Below are 23,154 nucleotides of genomic sequence, written 5' to 3' on the forward strand. Positions count from 1 at the left end.
AAAAGGAAAAAGAAGCAATCATGAGGTCTAAAAGGCTTAGGTCAGATGAAGCCCTTAAAGATGTAAAGCAAATAGGAAGGAACTTAAAGTAGGAGTTGGGAAGGTTAAAAGGGGTAATGGAATTAGCAAACAGGATTAAGAAAAATCCTAAGGCGTTTCAGACATATGCAAAGAGCAAGAGGGTAGCCAGAGAAAGGGTTGGTCCATTCAAGGATATTAGAACAAGAACAAAGAACAAAGAGAAGTAAAGCACAGGAACAGGCCCTTCAGCCCTCTAACCCTGTGCCAACCATGCTGCCCGTCTAAACTATAATCTACTACACTTCCTGGGGCCGTATCCCTCTATTCCCATCCTATTCATGTATTTGTCAAGAAAAGAACAAATATTGGAGGGAATCTATGTATGGAACCAAAGGAAATGGGAGAGATGCTAAAGGAATACTTTGCCTCAGTATTCACCAAAAAGAGAAGGAATGGTGGATGAGGAGTATAGGATAGAGTGTGTAGATATTCTGAGTCATGTTGATATAAATAAAGAGGAGGTTTTGGGCATCTTAAAAAGCATTAAGGTAAATAAGTCCTCAGGGCCTGATGGGACCTACCCCAGAATAGTGAGGGAGGCAAGGGAGGAAATTGCTGGAGGCCTTGACAGTAATCTTTGTATCCTCATTGGCGACAGGTGAAGTTCCAGAGGACTGGAGAGTAGCCAATGTTGTTCCATTGTTTAAGAAGGGCAGCAGGGATAATCCAGGAAATTATAGGCCGGTCAGCCTTCCGTCAGTGGTAGGGAAATTATTGGAAAAGATTCTTACAGATAGGATTTACTCACATTTGGAAACACATGGACTTATTAGTGATGGACAGCATGGCTTTGAGAAGGGGAAGTCATGCCTCACTAATTTGATTGAGTTTTTCGAGGAAGTGACAAAGGTGATAGATGAGGGAAAGGCAGTAGATGGTGTATACATGGACTTCAGTAATGCCTTTGACAAGGTACCTTATGGTAGACTGGTACAAAAGTCACATGGGATCAGAGGAGAGTTGGCAAGTTGGATACAGAACTAATTTGGGCACAAAAGTCAGTGTAGCAGTAGAATGGTGCTTTTCTGAATGGAAAGCTGTGACAGCAGCTTTCAACAGGGATCAGTTCTGAGGCCTTTGTTGTTCATGTACATAAATGATTTGTGAAAAAAATGTAGCTGGTCTGATTAGTAAGTTCGCAGATGACACAAAATTTGGTGGAGTTGGGGATATTGAAGAGGATTATCAGAGGATACAGCAGGATATAAACTGGTTGGAGTCGTGGGCAGAGAAATGGGAGATGGTGTTTAATCCGGACAAGTGTGAGGTAATGCACTTTGGAATGTCCAATGCATGTGGGAATTACACAATAAATGGTAGAACTCTTGCGAGTACTGACAGGCAGAGAGATCCGGGTGTGCATGTCCACCGATCACTGAAAGTGGCAATGCATGTGGATAAGGTGGTCAAGAAGGCATACGGCATGCTGGCCATCATCGGTCGGGGCATTGAATATAAAAATTGGCAAGTCATGTTGCAGCTGGACAGGACCTTAGTTAGGCCTCATTTGGAATATTGTGTACAATTCTGGTTGCCACACTACCAGAAGGATGTGGATGCTTTGGAGAGGGTACAGAAGCAGTTTACTAGGATGTTGCCTGGTATGAAGGCATTAGCTATGAGGAGAGGTTAGATGAACCAGGTCTGTTTTCACTGGAACGACGGAGGTTGAGGGGCGACCTGATAGAGGTCGACAAGATTATGAGTGGCATGGACAGGGTGGATAGTCAGAAGCTCTTTCCGAGGGTAGGAGTGCGTGCGGAAAAGTTTAGAACAGATGTGTGAGACAAGTTTTTTTACACAGAGGGTGGTAAATATATGGAAAACGCTGCCTGGGGAGGTGGTGGGGGCAGGTACTATAGCGGCATATAAAGGGACATCTAGACAAATATATGAGTAGGGTGGGAATGGAAGAACACGGACTCCGTAAGTGCAGACAGTTTTAGTTTAGGCAGGTACCATGGTCGCCGCAGGCTTGGAGGGCCGAAAGGTCTGTTCGTGTGCTGTATTGTTCTTTGTTCTTCATATACTTGGGGTGGGGCGGGAGGATGAGCAGGCTCTGCCTCAGGGGGAGGGATGAAGGGTGTGGGTGCTAAGGATGGATTTGTCCTCGCTACATTCGAGGAAGGTCCCCCATATTCAGAGTTTTGAAAAATATTTTAGCTGTGCCTTTTTCTTCTTCAGGCCCAGGCAGACGGTCTGCTTCCTGTTGAGGACTGGGGTTTATTGGATTCCCCTCTCGGGGGGGATTCAGTCATTTCTCCCAATGTGGTACTCCTTTTTTTCAAAAATATTTTTATTCTCCTCCTTTTTCACATTTTCTCCCAAATTTACACTCAACAATAAACAACAATCAGTAACAAATGCAATGTCAATCCCCATATCAATAACAACGATCCCACCCTCCCGCCAAACATTAGCCCGCATGTTCACATCAACAAAGGTTCAAAAAAAGGAATCAGGAATCACCCATAGTCACCATTAACACATACAGTCCCCCTCCCGCCAACCCTCCCAGCACCCCCGCTGGGATGTTCGATGTAATCCAATTCTCCAAAGTGCATAATGAATAACTCCCATGAATTGTAGAATCCCTCCATCCTTCCCCTCAGTTCAAATTTGACCTTCTCAAGAGTCAGGAATTCCAGCTGGCCCCCCCCCCCCCCCCCCCCGCCCCGCCACACCAGGGCACAGGGTGGAGAGGTTGATCTCCACTCTAACAGGATCCGCCTTTGGGCGATCAACGAGGCAAGACTACAACATCTGCTTCCGCACCCGTTTCCAATCCCAGCTGGTCCAACACCCCGAATATGGCCTCCCGAGGGCCCGGGTCCAGTTTCACATGTATCACTTTAGAGATTACACTAAAAACCTCCTTCCTGTAATCCTCCAGCTTTGGACAGGACCAAAACATATGAACGTGGTTTGCGGGGCCTGTAACGTTCACCCACATCTTCTACCCCCTCAAAAGAGCCAGCTTATCCTCGCCCTTGTAAGGTGTGCTCCATATACCACCTTCAGCTGTATCTGCCCCAACCTTCCACACGAGGTGGAGGCGTTCACCCTCCGGAGCACCTCACACCAGAACCCCTCCTCCATACCCTCTCACAACTCTTCCTCCCACTTTGCCTTGATCCCTTCCAGTGGTGTTTTCTCCTCTTCCAAAGTAAACTGCCGATACTACCCCCTTCTCCAATCCCCCTGTCATCAGCACCTCCTCCAGCAATGTGGAAGCCGGCGCTACTGGGAAGTTTGGTATCTCCTTTCTGGCAAAGTCTCGAACCTGCATGTATCGAAATACTTCCCTTGCTCCAGCCCATACTTCGCTCTCAGCTCCTTCAATCCTGGAAACCGACTCCCAAGAAACATACCTTTTTTAAAAATTTGTTTTTATTCAAAATTTTTTTATAAACAGACAATTTTATTGAGGTATTTTTGGCATTGTAAACAGTAACAATATACATTGGTGTGCAGATACCAATTACAAAAAACATAGTGCAAATAACATTACCACTCTCGCAAATAGACCCGACTATTCTTCCCCCCATAAGCTCCTTATAAATACCTGAGACTCTCCCCTCTCCTACCTCACCCCTGGAAATTACCCTGTCCTGGATCCCCCTTGGTGGAAGGCGTGGAAAGGATGGGACCTGTCTACGTACAAAATCCCGCACCTGCAAGTACCGAAAGTCATTCCCCCTCGCCAGGAACAAGTCGCCCCCTACTCTACACTACTCCCCCCCCCCCCCCCCCCCCCCCCCTCCGCCAGTGGCGTGCAGAGGTCTGGTGATGCCCGGGGCAAATCTTGATTGTATGCCCCAAAGCCCCACGTAAATATTTCATTAAATATCACCAAAAAACCTATAGAAAACGTAGTTGCACCCGTTCTAGAGCTATTCACTGACCTCTTTATCTTTAGAACATAGAACGATACAGCGCAGTACAGGCCCTTCGGCCTCGATGTTGCACCGACATGGAAAAAATCTAAAGGCCATCTAACCTACACTATGCCCTTATCAGCCATATGCTTATCCAATAAACTTTTAAATGCCCTCAATGTTGGCGAGTTCACTACTGTTGCAGGTAGGGCATTCCACGGCCTCACAACTCTTTGCGTAAAAAACCCACCTCTGACCTCTGTCCTATATCTATTACCCCTCAATTTAAGGCTATGTCCCCTCGTGCTAGCCACCTCCATCCGCGGGAGAAGGCTCTCGCTGTCCACCCTATCTAACCCTCTGATCATTTTGTATGCCTCGATTAAGTCACCTCTTAACCTTCTTCTCTCTAACGAAAACAACCTCAAGTCCATCAGCCTTTCCTCATAAGATTTTCCCTCCATACCAGGCAACATCCTGGTAAATCTCCTCTGCACCCGTTCCAAAGCTTCCACGTCCTTCCTATAATGAGGCGACCAGAACTGTGCGCAATACTCCAAATGCGGCCGTACTAGAGTTTTGTACAACTGCAACATGACCTCATGGCTCCGGAACTCAATCCCTCTACCAATAAAGGCCAACACACCATAGGCCTTCTTCACAACCCTATCAACCTGGGTGGCAACTTTCAGGGATCTATATACATGGACACCGAGATCCCTCTGCTCATCCACACTACCAAGAATGTTACCATTAGCCAAATATTCCGCATTCCTGTTATTCTTTCCAAAGTGAATCACCTCACACTTCTCCACATTAAACGCCACCTCTCAGCCCAGCTCTGCAGCTTATCTATGTCCCTCTGTAACCTGCAACATCCTTCCGGACTGTCTACACCTCCACCGACTTTAGTGTCGTCTGCAAATTTACTCACCCATCCTTCTGCGCCCTCCTCTAGGTCATTTATAAAAATGACAAACAGCAACGGCCCCAGAACAGATCCTTGTGGTACGCCACTCGTAACTGAACTCCATTCTGAACATTTCCCATCAACTACCACTCTCTGTCTTCTTTCAACTAGCCAATTTCTGATCCACATCTCTAAATCACCCTCAATCCCCAGCCTCCGTATTTTCTGCAATAGCCGACCGTGGGGAACCTTATCAAATGCTTTACTGAAATCCATATACACCACATCAACTGCTCTACCCTCGTCTACCTGTTCAGTCACCTTCTCAAAGAACTCGATAAGGTTTGTGAGGCATGACCTACCCTTCATAAAACCATGCTGACTATCCCTAATCATATTATTCCTATCTAGATGATTATAAATTGTATCTTTTATAATCCTCTCCAAGACTTTACCCACCACAGACGTTAGGCTCACCGGCCTATAGTTACCGGGGTTATCTCTACTCCCCTTCTTGAACAAAGGGACCACATTTGCTATCCTCCAGTCCTCTGGCACTATTCCTGTAGCCAATGATGACCTAAAAATCAAAGCCAAAGGCTCAGCAATCTCTTCCCTGGCTTCCCAGAGAATCCTAGGATAAATCCCATCAGGCCCCGGGGACTTATCTATTTTCACCTTGTCCAGAATTGCCAACACTTCTTCCCTACGCACCTCAATGCCATCTATTCTAATAGCCTGGGTCTCAGCATTCTCCTCCACAATATTATCTTTTTCCTGAGTGAATACTGACGAAAAGTATTCATTTAGTATCTCGCTTATCTCCTCAGCCTCCACACACAACTTCCCACCACTGTCCTTGACTGGCCCTACTCTTACCCTAGTCATTCTTTTATTCCTGACATACCTATAGAAAGTTTTTGGGTTTTCCTTGATCCTACCTGCCAAAGACTTCTCATGTCCCCTCCTTGCTCGTCTTAGCTCTCTCTTTAGATCCTTCCTCGCTTCCTTGTAACTATCAAGCGCCCCAACTGAAACTTCACGCCTCATCTTCACATAGGCCTCCTTCTTCCTCTTAACAAGAGATTCCACTTCTTTGGTAAACCACCGTTCCCTCGCTCGACCCCTTCCTCCCTGCCTGACTGGTACGTACTTATCAAGAACATGCAATAGCTGTTCCTTGAACAAGCTCCACATATCCAGTGTGCCCAACCCTTGCAGCCTACTTCTCCAACCTACACATCCTAAGTCATGTCTAATGGCATCATAATTGCCCTTCCCCCAGCTATAACTCTTGCCCTGCGGGGTATACTTATCCCTTTCCATCACTAACGTAAAGGTCACCGAATTGTGGTCACTGTTTCCAAAGTGCTCACCTACCTCCAGATCTAACACCTGGCCTGGTTCATTACCCAAAACCAAATCCAATGTGGCCTCGCCTCTTGTTGGCCTGTCAACATATTGTGTCAGGAAACCCTCCTGCACACATTGTACAAAGAACGACCCATCTAAAGTACTCGAACTATATCTTTTCCAGTCAATATTTGGAAAGTTAAAGTCTCCCATAACAACTATCCTGTTACTTTCGCTCTTTTCCAGAATCATCTTCGCCATCCTTTCCTCTACATCCCTAGAACTATTAGGTGGCCTATAGAAAACTCCCAACAGGGTGACCTCTCCTTTCCTGTTTCTAACCTCAGCCCATATTACCTCGGAAGAAGAGTCCCCATCTAACATCCTTTCCGCCACTGTAATACTGTCCTTGACAAGCAGCGCCACACCTCCCCGTCTTTTGCCCCCTCTCTGACCTTACTAAAACACCTAAACCCCGGAACCTGCAACAACCATTCCTGTCCCTGCTCTATCCATGTCTCTGAAATGGCCACAACATCGAAGTCCCAGGTACCAACCCATGCTGCCAGTTCCCCTACCTTATTTCATATACTCCTGGCATTGAAGTAGACACACTTCAAACCAGCTACCTGAACACTGGCACCCTCCTGCGAAGTCAAATCTGTGCTCCTGACCTCTATACTCGGGGCAGCAGGGTAGCATGGTGGTTAGCATAAATGCTTCACAGCTCCAGGGTCCCAGGTTCGATTCCCAGCTGGGTCACTGTCTGTGTGGAGTCTGCACGTCCTCCCCCTGTGTGCGTGGGTTTCCTCCGGGTGCTCCGGTTTCCTCCCACAGTCCAAAGATGTGCGGGTTAGGTGGATTGGCCATGCTAAATTGCCCGTAGTGTCCTAATAAAAGTAAGGTTAGGGGGGGGGGGTGGTTGTTGGGTTACGGGTATAGGGTGGATACGTGGGTTTGAGTAGGGTGATCATGGCTCGGCACAACATTGAGGGCCGAAGGGCCTGTTCTGTGCTGTACTGTTCTATGTTCTATACTCTCAATCTCCCGTACCCCAAAACTACAATCCAGGTTCCCATGCCCCTGCTGAATTAGTTTAAACCCCCCCAAAGAGCACTAACAAATCTCCCCCCCCCAGGATATTGGTGCCCCTCAGGTTCAGATGTAGACCATCCTGTCTATAGAGGTCCCACCTTCCCCAGAAAGAGCCCCAGTTATCCAGAAATCTGAATCCCTCCCGCCTGCACCATCCCTGTAGCCACGTGTTTAATTGCTCTCTCTCCCTATTCCTCATCTCAATATCACGTGGCACGGGCAACAACCCAGAGATAACAACTCTGTTTGTTCTCGCTCTGAGCTTCCATCCTAGCTCCCTAAAGGCCTGCCTGACATCCTTGTCCCCTTTCCTACCTATGTCGTTAGTGCCAATGTGGACTACGACTTGGGGCTGCTCCCCCTCCCCCTTAAGGACCCGGAAAACACGATCCGAGACATCACGTACCCTTGCACCTGGGAGGCAACATACCAAACGTGAGTCTCTCTCGCTCCCACAAAATCTCCTATCTGTGCCCCTGACTATTGAGTCCCCAATTACTAATGTTCTACTCCTTTCCCCCCTTCCCTTCTGAGCAACAGGGACAGACTCCGTGCCAGAGGCCTGTACCCCATGGCTTACCCCTGGTAAGTCCCCCCCCCCACAAGTATCCAAAACGGTATACTTGTTACTCAGGGGAACGACCGCAGGGGGTCCCTGCACTGACTGCTTCTTCCCAGTCCCTCTTACAGTTACCCATCTATCTCCAGTCTTTGGTGTAACTACTTCCCTGAAGCTCCTATCAATGACCCCCTCTGCCTCCCGAATGATCCGAAGTTTATCCAGCTCAAGCTCCAGGTCCCTAACACAGTTTTTGAGGAGCTGGAGTTGGGTGCACTTCCCACAGATGAAATCAGCAGGGACACTGACGGCGTCCCTCACCTCAAACATTCTGCAGGAGGAGCATTGTACTGCCTTCCCTGACATCCCCTCTAGATTTAAAAAAAAACAAGAAGAAGAAAAAGAAACGAAGAGCTTACCTGATATTCCCTCAAACCCTGCTCCCGGTGAAAGGTAAGCAAATTTAAAGGCACTCACTCACCTTCACGACAGGCCCCAAGCTGCCTCTAGGTCATCTCTAAGGTATAGGACGGCTGCCTGAGGTTAAATTGCGCTGTAAGAGTTAGTCAATTTCCCCTTAGCGCTGGGATTCTAGGGATATTGTTCTCTTCTTCAGTCATTTTGCTTTGCAGCAATGGGTGAGATGTTATGTCTCGAAAGTTGTGCCTCCCTCCTCTGCAACCCCCATGGAGAAGGATAAGAGCAGCAACGTCATGGAAATACTGTTATGACCCTTGTGGAAACAAACTACAAACAACCCAACTAAGACCAATATACAAGACTTCACTTTTATATTAGCAATCACACCAAAATCAACGTAAATTAAACATGAATTAACAGGAAAATTGCAATAATATGACCGATAAATTACACATAGCAGATACAAAGACATATCTCACACATTTCTCAGTCAGCCCATTCAGCACGTATCGCATTCATTTCAGCCACAATATCCTTCAAAACGTTGAACTTCTTCAAATCAAATTCCATCTTCATTTCTCTAAAGCTTTAGCACCAAGTCTCATCAAACACCGGCATTACTTCACCCAATTTCCACAAATATAATTTTCACAGTCGACACATTTCCAGATCCCTTCTTCTTCACAAAACCCTGGTCATGTGGGGCCTGTTTGTGCACTATGCCAGTGCATAAAGGGTCCCCAAATCCAGATATAAAGCTCTGTTCAAGATCCGAGCTCCAGCAGCTTGCAGTCAAGTAGAACATAGAACATAGACCAGTACAGCACAGAACAGGCCCTTCAGCCCTCGATGTTGTGCCGAGCAATGATCACCCTACTCAAACCCACGTATCCACCTTATACCCGTAACCCAACAACCCCCCCCCCCAACCTTACTTTTTTACGGGAAATTTAGCATGGCCAATCCACCTAACCCGCACATCTTTGGACTGTGGGAGGAAACCGGAGCACCCGGAGGAAACCCACGCACACACGGGGAGGACGTGCAGACTCCGCACAGACAGTGACCCAGCCGGGAACCGAACCTGGAACCCTGGAGCTGTGAAGCATTTATGCTAACCACCACACTACCGTGCTGCCCCTGTCTCTGAGAATCTCCCATTTATAGGACCCTGGGCTTTAAGTATAAAGGGTAAGAGGGAAAAAGTTAAGAAGCCATGATGAATCTTCATCAAATACTGGTTCTGTCCCAAATGGGTGCCCCTGGCCCAAATGTCAAATTCTGGGCACGACAGTTTAGTAAGTTGACAACTATAGAGAGGGTGCAGAGAAGAGTTTAAAAATGGATCAAAAGATAAAGATAAAGAATAAATAAAACTCACCCATGGTGGCATTGATTGCCGTCGATTCGGGAGAATTCGCGCCCTTTTTGTTCACGCTCCAGCCGCCGAGTGCAAAGCCGCCTCTTCACCAGCGGCGACCGCGGTGCGCAGGCGCGCTCTGGCCGACCGCGGTGCGCGCTCCGTTCTCTTCACGCTGCTGCCCCCATCCAATCGATGCCCGGTGGCCAGCGCACCGTCGCCCCCCCCCCCCCCCCCCCCTCTGCACGCCACTGCCCCCCGCTGACGATTAGTTCCCCGCGAAGAAGTCGATGAATGGTTGCCACCTCCGGGCGAACCCCGATAGTGATCCTCGTAAGGCGAACTTGATTTTTTTCCAAGCCGAGAAAGCTTGCCATGTCCGACAGCCATATTTCGGTCTTTGGGGCTTTGAGTCCCTCCAGGCCAACAGTATCCGTCGCCAGGCTATCAGGGAAGCAAAGGCCACAACGCCGGCCTCTATCCCCTCCTGGATTCCCGGGTCTTCCGACACCCAAAAATTGCCACCTCTGGACTCATCGACACCCTTGTTTTCAGTACCCGGGATATGACGTCAGCAAATCCCTGCCAGTATCCCCTGAGTTTTGGACACACCCAGAACATGTGGACATGGTTCGCTGGTCCTCCCCCACATCTAGCACACGTCCTCCAGCCCAAAGAATTTGCTCATCCGGGCCACTGTCGTGTGGGCCCGGTGAACCACCTTGAACTGAATCAGGCCGAGCCTGGCACATGTTGCGGTTGCGTTTACCCTCCTCAGAGCGTCTGCCCATACGCCTCCCTCCAACTCCCCACCAAGCTCCTCCTCCCACTTGAGTTTCAGTTCCTCGGTCCCTGTGTCCTCCGCTCCCATAAGCTCCTTATAAATATCCGAGACTCTCCCCTCTCCTACCTCACCCCTGGAAATTACCCTGTCCTGGATCCCCCTTGGTGGAAGGCGTGGAAAGGACGGGACCTGTCTACGTACGAAATCCCGCACCTGCAAGTACCGAAAGTCATTCCCCCTCGCCAGCCCGAACTTCTCCTCCAGCGCCCTCATGTTCGCGAAGCTCCCTTCCAGGAACAAGTCACCATCCTTCCCACCCCCGCCCTCCGCCACGCTCGAAATTTATTCAAAGTTTTAACAAAATTTTACAAACCACGACGGAAAGAAAACAACAAAAAACATAATAATAAGAAAAAAGAAAAGCGAATTAACAACTTAACAAAGCAAGGCGGGGTATCTGCCCTTTACAAGTGAAATCTATCCACCACCCATACCGCTGCCCCCACCCCAATTTGCTGCTGCTGCTGACCTCCACTTAACGTTCCTCGAGAAAGTCAAGGAATTGTTGCCACCGCCTGGAGAACCCCTGCAAGGACCCTCTTAAGGAAAACGTCCATGTCAATGACCCAAGTCCCCGCGCTTGGGGGTTTCGCGTCCCTCCACATTAACAAGAGCCGTCTCAGGGCTACTAAGGAGACAAAGGCCAAGACTTTGGCCTCTTTCGACTCCTGCACTCCCGGATCTACTGACACCCCAAATATCGCTATCTCCTAGCTCGGCTTTACCCGAGTGTCCAAGACCTTGGGACATAGCCTTTGCAAAGCCTCTCCAAAATTCTGTAAGTGCCGGGGATGCCCAAAACATATGGACATGGTTTGCTGGGCTCCCTGAACACCTCACACACCTGTCCTCCACCCTCTCGCCCCTGTCATATGCGCCCGGTGTACCACCTTAAACTGAACCAGGCTAAGCCTGGCGCAAGATGAGGAGGAATTGACCCTGCCCAGGGCGTCAGCCCACAGGCCCTCATCCAGCTCCTCACCCAGCTCCTCCTCCCACTTGCGCTTCAGCTCTTCCACCGAGGCCTCCTCCGCCTCCTGCAGCTCCTGGTATATTTAGATACCTTTCCGTCCCCTACCCACATGCCCAAGACCACCCTGTCCAGTATCTTCCGGGCCGGTAGCAGCGGAAATTCCCCCACCTGCTTCCTCACGAAAGCCCGGACCTGCAGGTACCTAAAGGTATTCTCTGGGGGCAACCCAAATTTCTCTTCCAGCGCCTTCAGGTTAGCAAAAGTCCTGTCAATAAACAAGTCCCCCATCCTTTTAATACCCGCTCTGTGCCAGCTTAGGAACCCACCGTCTATTCTACCTGGAACGAACCTGTGATTGTTCCATATCGGGGTCCAGACTGAGACCCCTACCTCCCCTCCCCCGTGCCATCTCCACTGACCCCAGATCCTCAATGTCGCCATCACCACCAGGCTCGTGGTGTACCGTGATGGCGGGAGCGGCAGCGGTGCCGTTATCAATGCCCCAGGCTAGTATCCCTGCAAGATGCCTCCTCCGACCATTTCCATGCCGTCCCCCTCCCTCTACTACCCATTTCCGAAGCATGGATATATTCGCTGCCCAGTAATAGCTGCAGAAGTTCAGCAGCGCCAGCCCCCCCACCCGACTACGCTCTAAGTACAGTCTTTTAACACGCGGGGTCTTATTTGCCCACACATACGGGGCCTCACGGTAGCATGGTGGTTAGCATCAATGCTTCACAGCTCCAGGGTCCCAGGTTCGATTCCCGGCTGGGTCACTGTCTGTGTGGAGTCTGCACGTCCTCCCCGTGTGTGCGTGGGTTTCCTCCGGGTGCTCCGGTTTCCTCCCACAGTCCGAAGATGTGCAGGTTAGGTGGATTGGCCATGCTAAATTGCCCGTAGTGTAAGGTTAATGGGGGGATTGTTAGGTTGCGGGTATACAGGTTTCGTGAGTTTGAGTAGGGTGATCATTGCTCGGCACAACATCGAGGGCCGAAGGGCCTGTTCTGTGCTGTACTGTTCTATAGATTCTACAAATCCTGTGATAATCCTGTTCACCCGCTTGAAGAAGGACTTGGGGATGAGGATGGGAAGGCACTGGAAGATGAACAAGAACCTGGGGAGGATCATCATCTTCCATAGCCGCGCTAGATTGAGCTTGTGCAGTGTATCCCAACTCTTAGCCACCTGTATGCCCAAATAGCGAAAGCTCCTCTCCACCATCTTAAGCGGTAGCTCACCCAGTCGCTTTTTCTGGCCCCTCGCATGTATCACAAAAAGCTCGCTTTTCCTGACACTCAACTTATACCCCGAAAAGTCCCCGAAATCGTTAAGGATCTGCATCCCCTCCATCCCCATCCCCTCCACCGGATCCGAAATGTACAGGAGCAGGTCATCCGCATATAGTGAAACCCGATGCACCTCCCCCCCCCCGAACCAGCCCCCTCCAGTTTCTAGACTCCCTCAGCGGCTCAATTGCCAGGGCAAACAGCAGGGGGGGACAGGGGGCACCCCTATCTCGTTCCTCGATGTAGCCTAAAGTACTCCGACCGCAGCCGGTTTGTCGACACACTCGCTACAGGGGCCTGATACGGCAATTTAACCCACCCTATGAATTCCTCGCCAAATCCAAATCTGCCTAACACTTCCCACAGGCATTCCCACTCCACCCGATAGAAAGCTTTTTCCGCATCCATTGCCGCCACCACTTATGCCTCCCCTCCTTCCGAGGGCATTATGATCACATTCAGGAGCATACGCACATTCGTGTTCAGCTACTTGCCCTTCACAAACCCCATCTGATCCTCATTAATCACTCCCGGGGGACAGTCCTCAATTCTGGTGGCCAAGATCTTGGCCAACAGTTTGGCATCTACATTAAGGAGCGATATCGGCCTGCAGGAGCCACATTGCAACGGGTCCTTATCTCGCTTAAGGATGAGTGAGATCAGAGCCTGCGACATTGTCGGGGGAAGGATTCCCTTTTCCTTAGCCTCGTTGAAGGTTCTCAACAATAACGGGCCCAACAGCTCTGAGAATTTCCTGTAAAATTCTACGGGATAACTGTCCGGTCCCGGGGCCTTGCCCGACTGCAAAACCTCCAAACCCTTAACCAATTCCTCCATCTCAATCGGGGCCCCCAATGCCTCTACCTGCCCCTCCTCCACCTGAAGGAACCTCAGTTGGTCCAAGAATCGCTTCATCCCCTCCCCGCACTCCGGGGGTTCTGACTCATACAGTTTACCATAAAAGTCGTTGAAGACCTCATTGATCCTTGCCGAGCTCAGCACCGTGTTACCCCCCCCTGTTCCTAATTCCCCCAATTTCCCTGGCCGCCTCTCTCTTCTGCAGTTGGTGCACCAGCATCCTGCTTGCCTTCTCCCCATACTCGTACACCGCTCCTTGTACCTTCCTCCACTGAGCCTCTACCTTCCCTGTGGTAAGCAAATCAAACTCCGCCTGCAGACTCTGGCGCTCTATTAACAACCCCTCCTCGGGAGATTGCGCATACCTGCTGTCAACCCTAAGTATCTCCCCCACCAACCTCTCCCTCTCCATCCTATCCCTCTTCTCCCTGTGGGCCCTGACTGAAATTAGCTCCCCCTTGATAACTGCCTTCAGTGCCTCCCAGACCACACTCACTGAATCTCCCCAGTATCGTTGGTCGCCACATAGCTTTGGATACTCCTCCGAATCCACCCACAGACCTCCTCATCCGCCAATAGTCAGACGTCCAGTCTCCACAGAGGGCGTTGGCCTCTCTCCTCCCCCAGCCCCAACTCCACCCAGTGCGGGGCATGGTCCGAAATCTCAATGGCTGAGTACTCTACCCCCTACATTCTCGGGATTAGCGCCCTACTCACTACGAAAAAGTCAATCCGCGCGTACGCCTTGTGAACATGGGAGAAGAAAGAAAACTCCTTCGCCCTTGGCCTAGTAAATCTCCATGGGTCCACTCCCCCCATTTGGTCCATGAACCCCCTCAAGACCTTGGTCGCTACCGACCTCTTACTCAATCTAGACCGAGACTGATCCAGTGCCGGGTCCAGGACCGTGTTGAAGTCCCCCCCCCCCCCCCCTCCCATTACCAGACTGCTTGACTCCAAATTCAGAATCCTACTCAACATCCGCTTCATGAACCCTGCATCGTCCGAGTTCGGAGCATACATATTCACTAACACCACCCGGGCCCCCTGCAGCTTGCCTCCACTCACCATAATATATCTACCCCCTTTATCCACCACAATACCCCCCGCCTCAAATGCCACCCGCTTGCTCACCAAGATTGCGACCCCACTGGTCTTCGCATCCAGCCCTGAGTGGAAGACCTGCCCGGCCCATCCCTTCCTCAGCCTGGTTTTATCCGCATCCTTCAGATGCGTTTCTTGTAGCATGGCTATGTCTGCCTTTAACCCCCTTAAGTGCGAAAACACGCGGGCCCTCTTGACCGGGCCATTCAGGCCCCTCACGTTCCACATGATCAGCCTGGTTGGGGGGTTAATTACCCCCCCCCCCCCGGCTGACTAGCCATATCCTTTTTTCAGCCAGCCACGTGCCCGCGCCTCCTGCACACTCCAGCCCCCCAGCCGGAGGCTCCCCGTCCTGACTCTCCCCTTTTCTCCGAAAATTGATTCCCCTCCAGTCAGCAAAGCAGCATCCCAGCCCTCCCCCCCCCCCCTCAACACCCCACCCCCCCTCTACCCTAGTCAAGCGTTCGTTTAACCCCACTTCCCCCCCCCCCCCCCCCCCCATGGCACTACCGCAAGTCAGCTGACTCAAGGAATAATTTGATTAGAGATAGTCAACATGGTTTTGTGAAGGGTAGGTCGTGCCTCACAAACCTCATTGAGTTCTTCGAGAAGGTGACCAAACAGGTGGATGAGGGTAAAGCAGTTGATGTGGTGTATATGGATTTCAGTAAAGCGTTTGATAAAGTTCCCCACGGTAGGCTTTGCAGAAAATACAGAGGCATGGGACTCAGGGTGATTTAGCGGTTTGGATCAGAAATTGGCTAGCTGATAGAAGACAAAGAGTGGTGGTTGATGGGAAATGCTCTGACTGGTGTCCAGTTACTAGTGGTGTGCCACAAGGATCTGTTTTGGGGCCGTTGTTGTTTGTCATTTTTATAAATGACGTGGAGGAGGGCGTAGAAGGATGGATGAGTAAATTTGCGGATGACACTAAAGTCGGTGGTGTTGTGGACAGTGCAGAAGGATGTTACAAGTTACAGAGGGACATAGATAAGCTGCAGAGCTGGGCTGACAGGTGGCAAATGGAGTTTAATGCAGAAAAGTGTGAGGTGATTCATTTTGGAAGGAATAACAGAAAGGCAGAGTACTGGGCTAATGGTAAGATTCTTGGTAGTGTGGACGAGCAGAGAGATCTCGGTGTCCATGTCCATAGATCCCTGAAAGTTGCCACCCAGATTGAGAGGGTTGTTAAGAAGGCGTACGGTGTGTTAGCTTTTATTGGTAGAGGAATTGAGTTTCGGAGCCATGAGGTCATGTTGCAGTTGTACAAAACTTTGGTGCGGCCGCATTTGGAGTATTGTGTGCAGTTCTGGTCGCCACATTATAGGAAGGATGTGGAAACATTGGAAAGGGTACAGAGGAGATTTACAAGAATGTTGCCTGGTATGGAGGGAAGATCATATGAGGAAAGGCTGAAGGACTTGAGGCTGTTTTCGTTAGAGAGAAGAAGGTTAAGAGGTGACTTAATTGAGGCATACAAGATGATCAGAGGATTAGATAGGGTGGACAGTGAGAGCCTTTTTCCTCGGATGGTGATGTCCAGCACGAGGGGACATAGCTTTAAATTGAGGGGAGATAGATATAGGACAGATGTCAGAGGTAGGTTCTTTACTCAGAGAGTAGTAAGGGTGTGGAATGCCCTGCCTGCAACAGTAGTGGACTCGCCAACACTAAACGCATTCAAATGGTCATTGGATAGGCATATGGACGATAAGGGAATAGTGTAGAGGGACTTTAGAGGGGTTTCACAGGACGGCGCAACATCGTGCGCCGAAGGGCCTGTACTGCGCTGTAATGTTCTATGTTGTATGTTGTATGTTCTATGCTGACCCTGGCCACTCCCGCCTCTACCTCCAATGCCCCTGTTGTCTCCCTCTACGGGTCTCCAACCTCCCCCCCCCCCCCCAACTAAGTGTGGTAAAGAGAATTCCCCCCCCCCCCTACATCCCGTGTGTACAGAGAAAAAACATAACTCTCTCAAACAAGCAAACATCGGGTGCGATCCCCAACGTTGAGCGGATAAACTGCTCTCACTGTCTGGCCCGACCCCATCATCTGTGATGCAGCTCTTCCCAACTGCAACCCAGACCAGAAGCCTGAGGGCCCAGGGCCCAGGGGGCAACAAAAACAAAAGAGAACACGGGGAGAAAACCCAACATAGCACAGCCTCCCCCCCCCCCCCCCCCCAGCCCCCACCACCCCACCAGCATTCCCCAACAACATACTGCAGTCCATTAGTTCGAGTCCAGCTTCTCGTTCTTTACAAAAGTCCACGCCTCATCCGGCGTATCGAAATAGTGGTGCCGGTCCTGATATGTAACCCACAGCCTCGCCGGTTGTAACAGCCCGAACTTCACCCCTTTGCTGTGGTGGACCGCCTTGGCCCGGTTGAATCCCGCACGCCTCTTGGCCAGCTCTGCACCCCAGTCCTGGTAAATACAGATCTCACAGTTTGCCCACCTGCTACTTCGCTCCTTCTTCACCCATCGCAGGACATACACACTCCTTATTGGTGAAGCAGTGGAATTTTACCACCATAGCTCACGGCGGCTCGTTCGCCCTCGGCCTCCTTGCCAGGACTCTGTGAGCCCCGTCCAGCTCCAGGGGCCGTGGGAAAGCCCCTGTGCCCACCAGCGTTCCCAGCATCGTGGTCACATACGCACCAGCATCCGACCCCTCCACGCCTTCAGGGAGACCCAGAATCCGCAGGTTCTGCCTCCTTTACCTTTTGTCAAGGTCTTCCAGCCTCTCCTGCCAACTTTTGTGCAGCGCCTCGTGCGCTTCCACTCTGACCGCCAGGCCCAAAATCTCATCCTCGTTATCAGAGGCCTTCTGTTACACCTCCTTGATCATCGTCCCCTGCATTTTCTGGGTCTCCACCAACCTTTCAATAGAAGCCTTCATAGGGGCCAACATCTCCGCCTTTAACTCGGCGAAGCAGCTTCTGAGAAATTCCTGCTGCTCCCGTGACCACTGGGCCCACGCTGCCTGATCCCCGCCGGCCGCCATCTTGTTTTTCACGCCCGTTCTCCTCTCTTCTCCAAAGCCGCTTTTTTGACCACTCCGCTCCTGGACGCTCCATACAGTGCTGGGGGACCCTCACTGTTTCCTTCCCACACCGGGAATCGTCGTCCAAGTGCCGCTGGAGCTCCGTAAAAGGGCCCGAAAGTCCGTTATCGGCGGGAGCTGCCGACCGTGCGACCTACCCAGGCATAGCCGCAACCGGAAGTCAGAATCAAATCTTTTAATGTCCTAATTCCTTTCTCCTCCCATCTCCAAAAACTTCAATCCCACTTCCCTGGCTCAAATCTATGGTTCCCCAGAATCGGCATTTCCCTTGACCCTGCCTCCAGCCCAAAGTTCTGGCGGAACTGCCCCCAAATTCTCAACGAAGCTATTATTACCGGAGTCCCTGAGTATCTCCCCAGGGCCGTCGGGAGCAGCGCTGTTGCTAGTGCCTTCAATCCCAACCCCCTACACTAACTCTCCTCCATTCTGACCCATTGGGAGTCAACCCCTCTGACCCAGCTCCATACCTTCTCCACATTCACCGCCCAGTAATAATACATCAGGTTGGGAAGACCCAAACCCCCTGCCTGCCTTCCACTCTGTAGTAGCGTGGTACTCCCTCTTTGACTGTTTCAACTGCTGCCAGAGCTCTTGTAGGTGAAGTTGGTCTGAATATCCTTGACCTGGTGGTAGGTGGTGTGTCAAATGGGGTGGTCCCTCTGTTTTCTCATCTCCTGTTGTTGGTTTGTGTATTGGATGGTTTGATGTGGGGGGATGTGTGTAGTGGGCGAAGATGTGTCTATGTGTCATGTCCTGTACGGCACCAAAATGGCTCAGTTTGGGAGGGATGCAAGGACTGGGGTGGCACGGGACTCCTTGAAGCCAATTCTCTAATCTCTCCTTTTGTGGTGGTGTTGAGCTAGGCCATGCTCGGCATCGCGGTCAGTATCCTGTTGCCCCTTGGATGGGGGTAACTCCCTTGGGGGTGTCTTAGGGGAGTCCGATAAAGGTAGGTCCTCACCCCGTCTGTTGAAGTTTGGAAAAGGGTCTGTAGGCTGTGTCCAGTAATCATCTTTATTCTTTTCGTCTTGGTGGTTGGAAGGGGCAAACTCGGCAGTCGGTTGGCTGGTTCTCATCTACTCGTAATGTCTCAGGAGGTGGTTTGTGGGTCTGAGTGGTTAGTTCTTGCAGTTCTTGTTTCTTCCTCACGTTTCCTCTGACTTTGAGAGGTTTTAGGGCATTGACTCTATTTCTCTCTTTGTACTGGTGCCTGTGAGGCCTGGCTGTGGTGGTCTTGGATGGTCTGCTTTGGTGTCATGGACACTCACATTGGCTTTTGGGAGTGCCAATCCTTCCTTTTTTTGAATGATCCTGGTTGCGTAGGGGGGCAATTCCAACGAGCTCTCCAGTTTGGGTGCTGCTCTGACGGCCTTCCCATCCTGGAGTGGGTTTCCCCCCTGAGCACCCGGAGGAAACCCACTCAGATACGGGGGGGAACGTGCAAACTCCACACAGTCGCCCAAGACTGGAATTGAACCTGGGCGCTGTGAAGCAGCAGTGCTAACCCACTGTGCCACCATGCCTCCCACAAGCTGAGAGGCGTTTAATATTTGTCAAACAAAAGTTATATGAGTTTGGAAAAAAACTGAGTAGATACCTGGCTTTTCTTTCTGGAAAGAGGGCAGACTATAGGCATATTCTCTCTGTGCGAGACTCCAAGGGTAATAGAATGCTTGAAACAGAAGATGTTAACAAGGTGGGAATGTTTGCGGATGACTGCACAATGTTCAGCACCATTCGCGACTCCTCAGATAATGAAGCAGTCCGTGTCCAAATGCAGCAAGATCTGGACAATATCCAACACCACACAATGCCAGGCAATGACCATCTCCTACAGGAGAGGACCTAACCATCACCGCCTTGACATTCAATGGCATTACCATCACTGAATCCCCCACAATCAACATCCTGGGGATCCCATTGACCAGAAACTGAACTGGAATAGCCATATTAATACTGTGGCTGCCAGGACAGGTCAAAGGCAAGGAATCCTATGGCAAGTAACTCACCGCCTGACCCCCCAAAGCCTGTCCACAAGGCACAAGTCAGGAGTACAATGGAATACTCTCCACTTACCTGGATGAGTGCAGCTCCAACGGGGCGGGCAACTCCGGCGCGAAGGAATGGTGTGAACCACTCCGGCGTCGGGCTGCCCTGAAGGTGCGGAAGGGGCATGGCACCACACCAACTGGCGCCGAAGGGCCTCCACCGGCTGGCGCTAGTTGGAGCATGCACGGGAGCGCCACCGTATGCTGCCGTTATCCCAGCGCATGCGCAGGTAGGGTTCATCTCCGCGTCGGCCATCGCGGACTCTTACAGCGGCTGACGCGGAGGAATAGAGTGCCCCTATGGCACAGGCCCGCCCATGGATCGGTGGGCCCCAATCGCAGGCTCGGCCACCATGGGGGCACCTCCTGGGGCCAGATCCCCCCGCGCCCCCCCCCCCCCCCCCCCGAGGACCCCAGAGGGCGCCCGCGCAGCCAGGTCCCACCGGTAAGTACCTGTTGTAATTTACACCGGCGGGACTGGCCGAAAACGGCCGGCTACTCGGCCCATTGCGGACTGGAGAACCGCTGATGGGGCCGCCGCCAGGGGCTGCCGGGCGGCACGATTCCCGCCACAGCCAAAACACCAGCGCTGGAGAATTTGGCAGCTGGCGGGGGCGGGATTCACGCCACCCCCCGGCGATTCTCCGACCCGGTGGGGGGTCGAGAATCCCGCCCATGGTCTCAGTGCAGGCGGCCATTTTAAGCAAATGACTGGATTCACCATTTTATGTCAGCAATGTGGCAATCGACATGGGCCATGGCAATAGCCAGCATTTGGGAAGGTGTGTTCCAAGTGCGACAGAGCAAATAATTTTGCAAGGCAATATTTTTTGTGTCCAGCTGTGGAGCAAACAGGATCAGTCAACGTGATTGATGTGCTGTCCATTGAAGACCTGCTTTTGGTTGATTTGAGTTCGACGAAGGACACGAGGAGTCCGAATATGCAGAGTGAAGATGTCTTCCTGACCAGTTGCGACAATAGTGATGCTGATACATCAAAGACAGATGGACAGTTCCAGTGATGCTGAATGAAAAGTGAAAAAATGAAATGAAAATCGCTTATTGTCACGAGTAGGCTTCAATGAAGTTACTGTGAGAAGCCCCTAGTCGCCACATTTTGGCGCCTGTTCAGGGAGGCTGGTACGGGAATTGAACCGTGCTACTGGCCTGCCTTGGTCTGCTTTAAAAGCCAGCGATTTAGCCAAAACCAGCCCCCATATTATGCCATATTAATGAAATGCAAGCTCGACACGGGAGTGAGGGCCAACCTTCTCAGTTTGTCTGATTTGAAAGGGCTGCGAGTTAAACCGAAAGCCGTCAATCAAACAAGACTACAGAAAGATACAATGGGAATGAGATAGCAATGCTGGGAGCATGTGTACTCGAAGCATGGGTACACAACAGACGTCACATCATACCATTTTCCATTGTGGACACGGATTGCGAGTCCATCATAGGAGCGGACGCATATGAGGCCCTGAATCTAGTTGAGCGGCTGTGCATTCCAGACAACACTGCGGCAGGGGATCATTGCAACTGGCAATGAGATATAATGCTGCAGTTATCCGTTGAGATACAAGTGGAAGTTAACATGGCGGAAAATAAACCAGATGAAGAGATAGAGGCTCCAAAGGGAATTCCAAAATTCTGGTTAACAGTCTTCAAGAATGTGGATTTACTCAGTGACATGATACAATAGCATGATGAGCCCATTCTACAGCATTTACAAGACTTAGAGGTGACATTTTCAGGTACAGGGCAGCCAATGAGTTTTACTCTGGAGTTTAGGTTTGAGCCAAATGAGTATTTCACAAATGAGCATTGATCAATACATACACAATGAAGGCCCAGCCTGATCAGTCAGACTTTTTCTTTTTTTTGATCGACCACAAATTACAGGATGCATAGGATGCCACAGCGACTGGAATGAAGGAAAAAATGTTACCATGAAGACCATTAAAACAAAGCAGAGGCATAAGGGTCGGCGCACTGATAGAATAGTTACAAAAACTGCACCAAATTACTCTTCAATCTTTTTAGACCTCCTGATGTTCCAGAGAATGGAAAACTTGATGAAGGTTCTGCAGCGCGACTTGCTGCTGACTTTGCAGTTGACTATTGTTTCCATTAACTCATTATTCTAACAGCAATGACATACTTCGCAGGAGAAGCGGCAGACGATGATGCTGATTACGATGAAGCAGATGATGAGCCAGGAGAAGAAGACCCTGAAAATTTATTTCGTTTAATTGGCATTGGTGACGAGGAAAGTCTGTTTACTCTATTTGGCGATAGTGACGAGGTGATCACAAGGGGCACCCAATTTGCACAGGACAATGATAAGTGTGAAAGCTCAAAGATGGCGTGTGCAGAGGCTGAAAGACAGATTGCAGCAACAGATACATCAGTTGAGAGCAAATCAACTGCGAACAGCCAACTGGTAACTGAAGAAATAATCCCCATTTTGGAGAAATTGGCTCCAGAGCAGCACGATGAATCATCCTATGCCCACGCAATGGTTCCTGCAGTGGATTCCCCAATACTTGAGGCCAGCCCTCCAAAAGACTTGCAGGAAGAACACATGGATACATCTTCGTCCAGTTCCCCAATGAAAGATGAAGCGTGTATCGTTATATCAGATGAGGATGAGACACCAATCAGTTCGCCAACAAAAGACAAGATCATTATATCAGATGAGGAGGAGCTACTAATTGAGGCTAAAACACAAAGTGAAGAAGCAACGCCTAAAGTTGAGGACATTGATCCAGCTGAGACACCGGAATGCGAGGGTGTGCAGATCATTCCTGAAGTCGCAGACTTGCCAGCAACTACAAAAGCGTCCTAATGTATGCCCACAGTGGATTCCTCACTAGTTATCATAGAATTTACAGTGCAGAAGGAGGCCACTCGGCCCATTGAGTCTGCACCGGCTCTTGGAAAGAGCACCCTCCCCAAGGTCAACACCTCCACCCTATCCCCATAACCCAGTAACCCCACCCAACACTGACGGCAATTTTGGACACTAAGGGCAATTTAGCATGGCCAATCCACCTAACCTGCACATCTTTGGACTGTGGGAGGAAACCGGAGCACCCGGAGGAAACCCACGCACACACAGGGAGGATGTGCAGACTCCGCACAGACAGTGACCCAAGCCGGAATCGAACCTGGGACCCTGGAGCTGTGAAGCAATTGTGATATCCACAATGCTACCGTGCTGCATTGATGGGCATGCAGCACAGTGTTCAAGCGCAAGCACAATAGATCAGCCAAAACTCCTCAATCCAGCAAAGGTCCCAGAATCAGGTATTGTGAC

The 23,154-nt window shown here is 50.6% G+C and overlaps 1 pseudogene; it reads left to right on the forward strand.

Moving 5' to 3' along the window:
• The first annotated feature begins 21,390 nt into the window (after nt 1–21,390).
• LOC119969121 lies at nt 21,391–22,683 on the forward strand (annotated as a pseudogene).
• Nucleotides 22,684–23,154: the final 471 nt, after the last annotated feature.

The sequence above is a fragment of the Scyliorhinus canicula genome, chromosome 7 (genome assembly GCF_902713615.1).
Source record: "Scyliorhinus canicula chromosome 7, sScyCan1.1, whole genome shotgun sequence".
Lineage (NCBI taxonomy): Eukaryota > Metazoa > Chordata > Chondrichthyes > Carcharhiniformes > Scyliorhinidae > Scyliorhinus > Scyliorhinus canicula.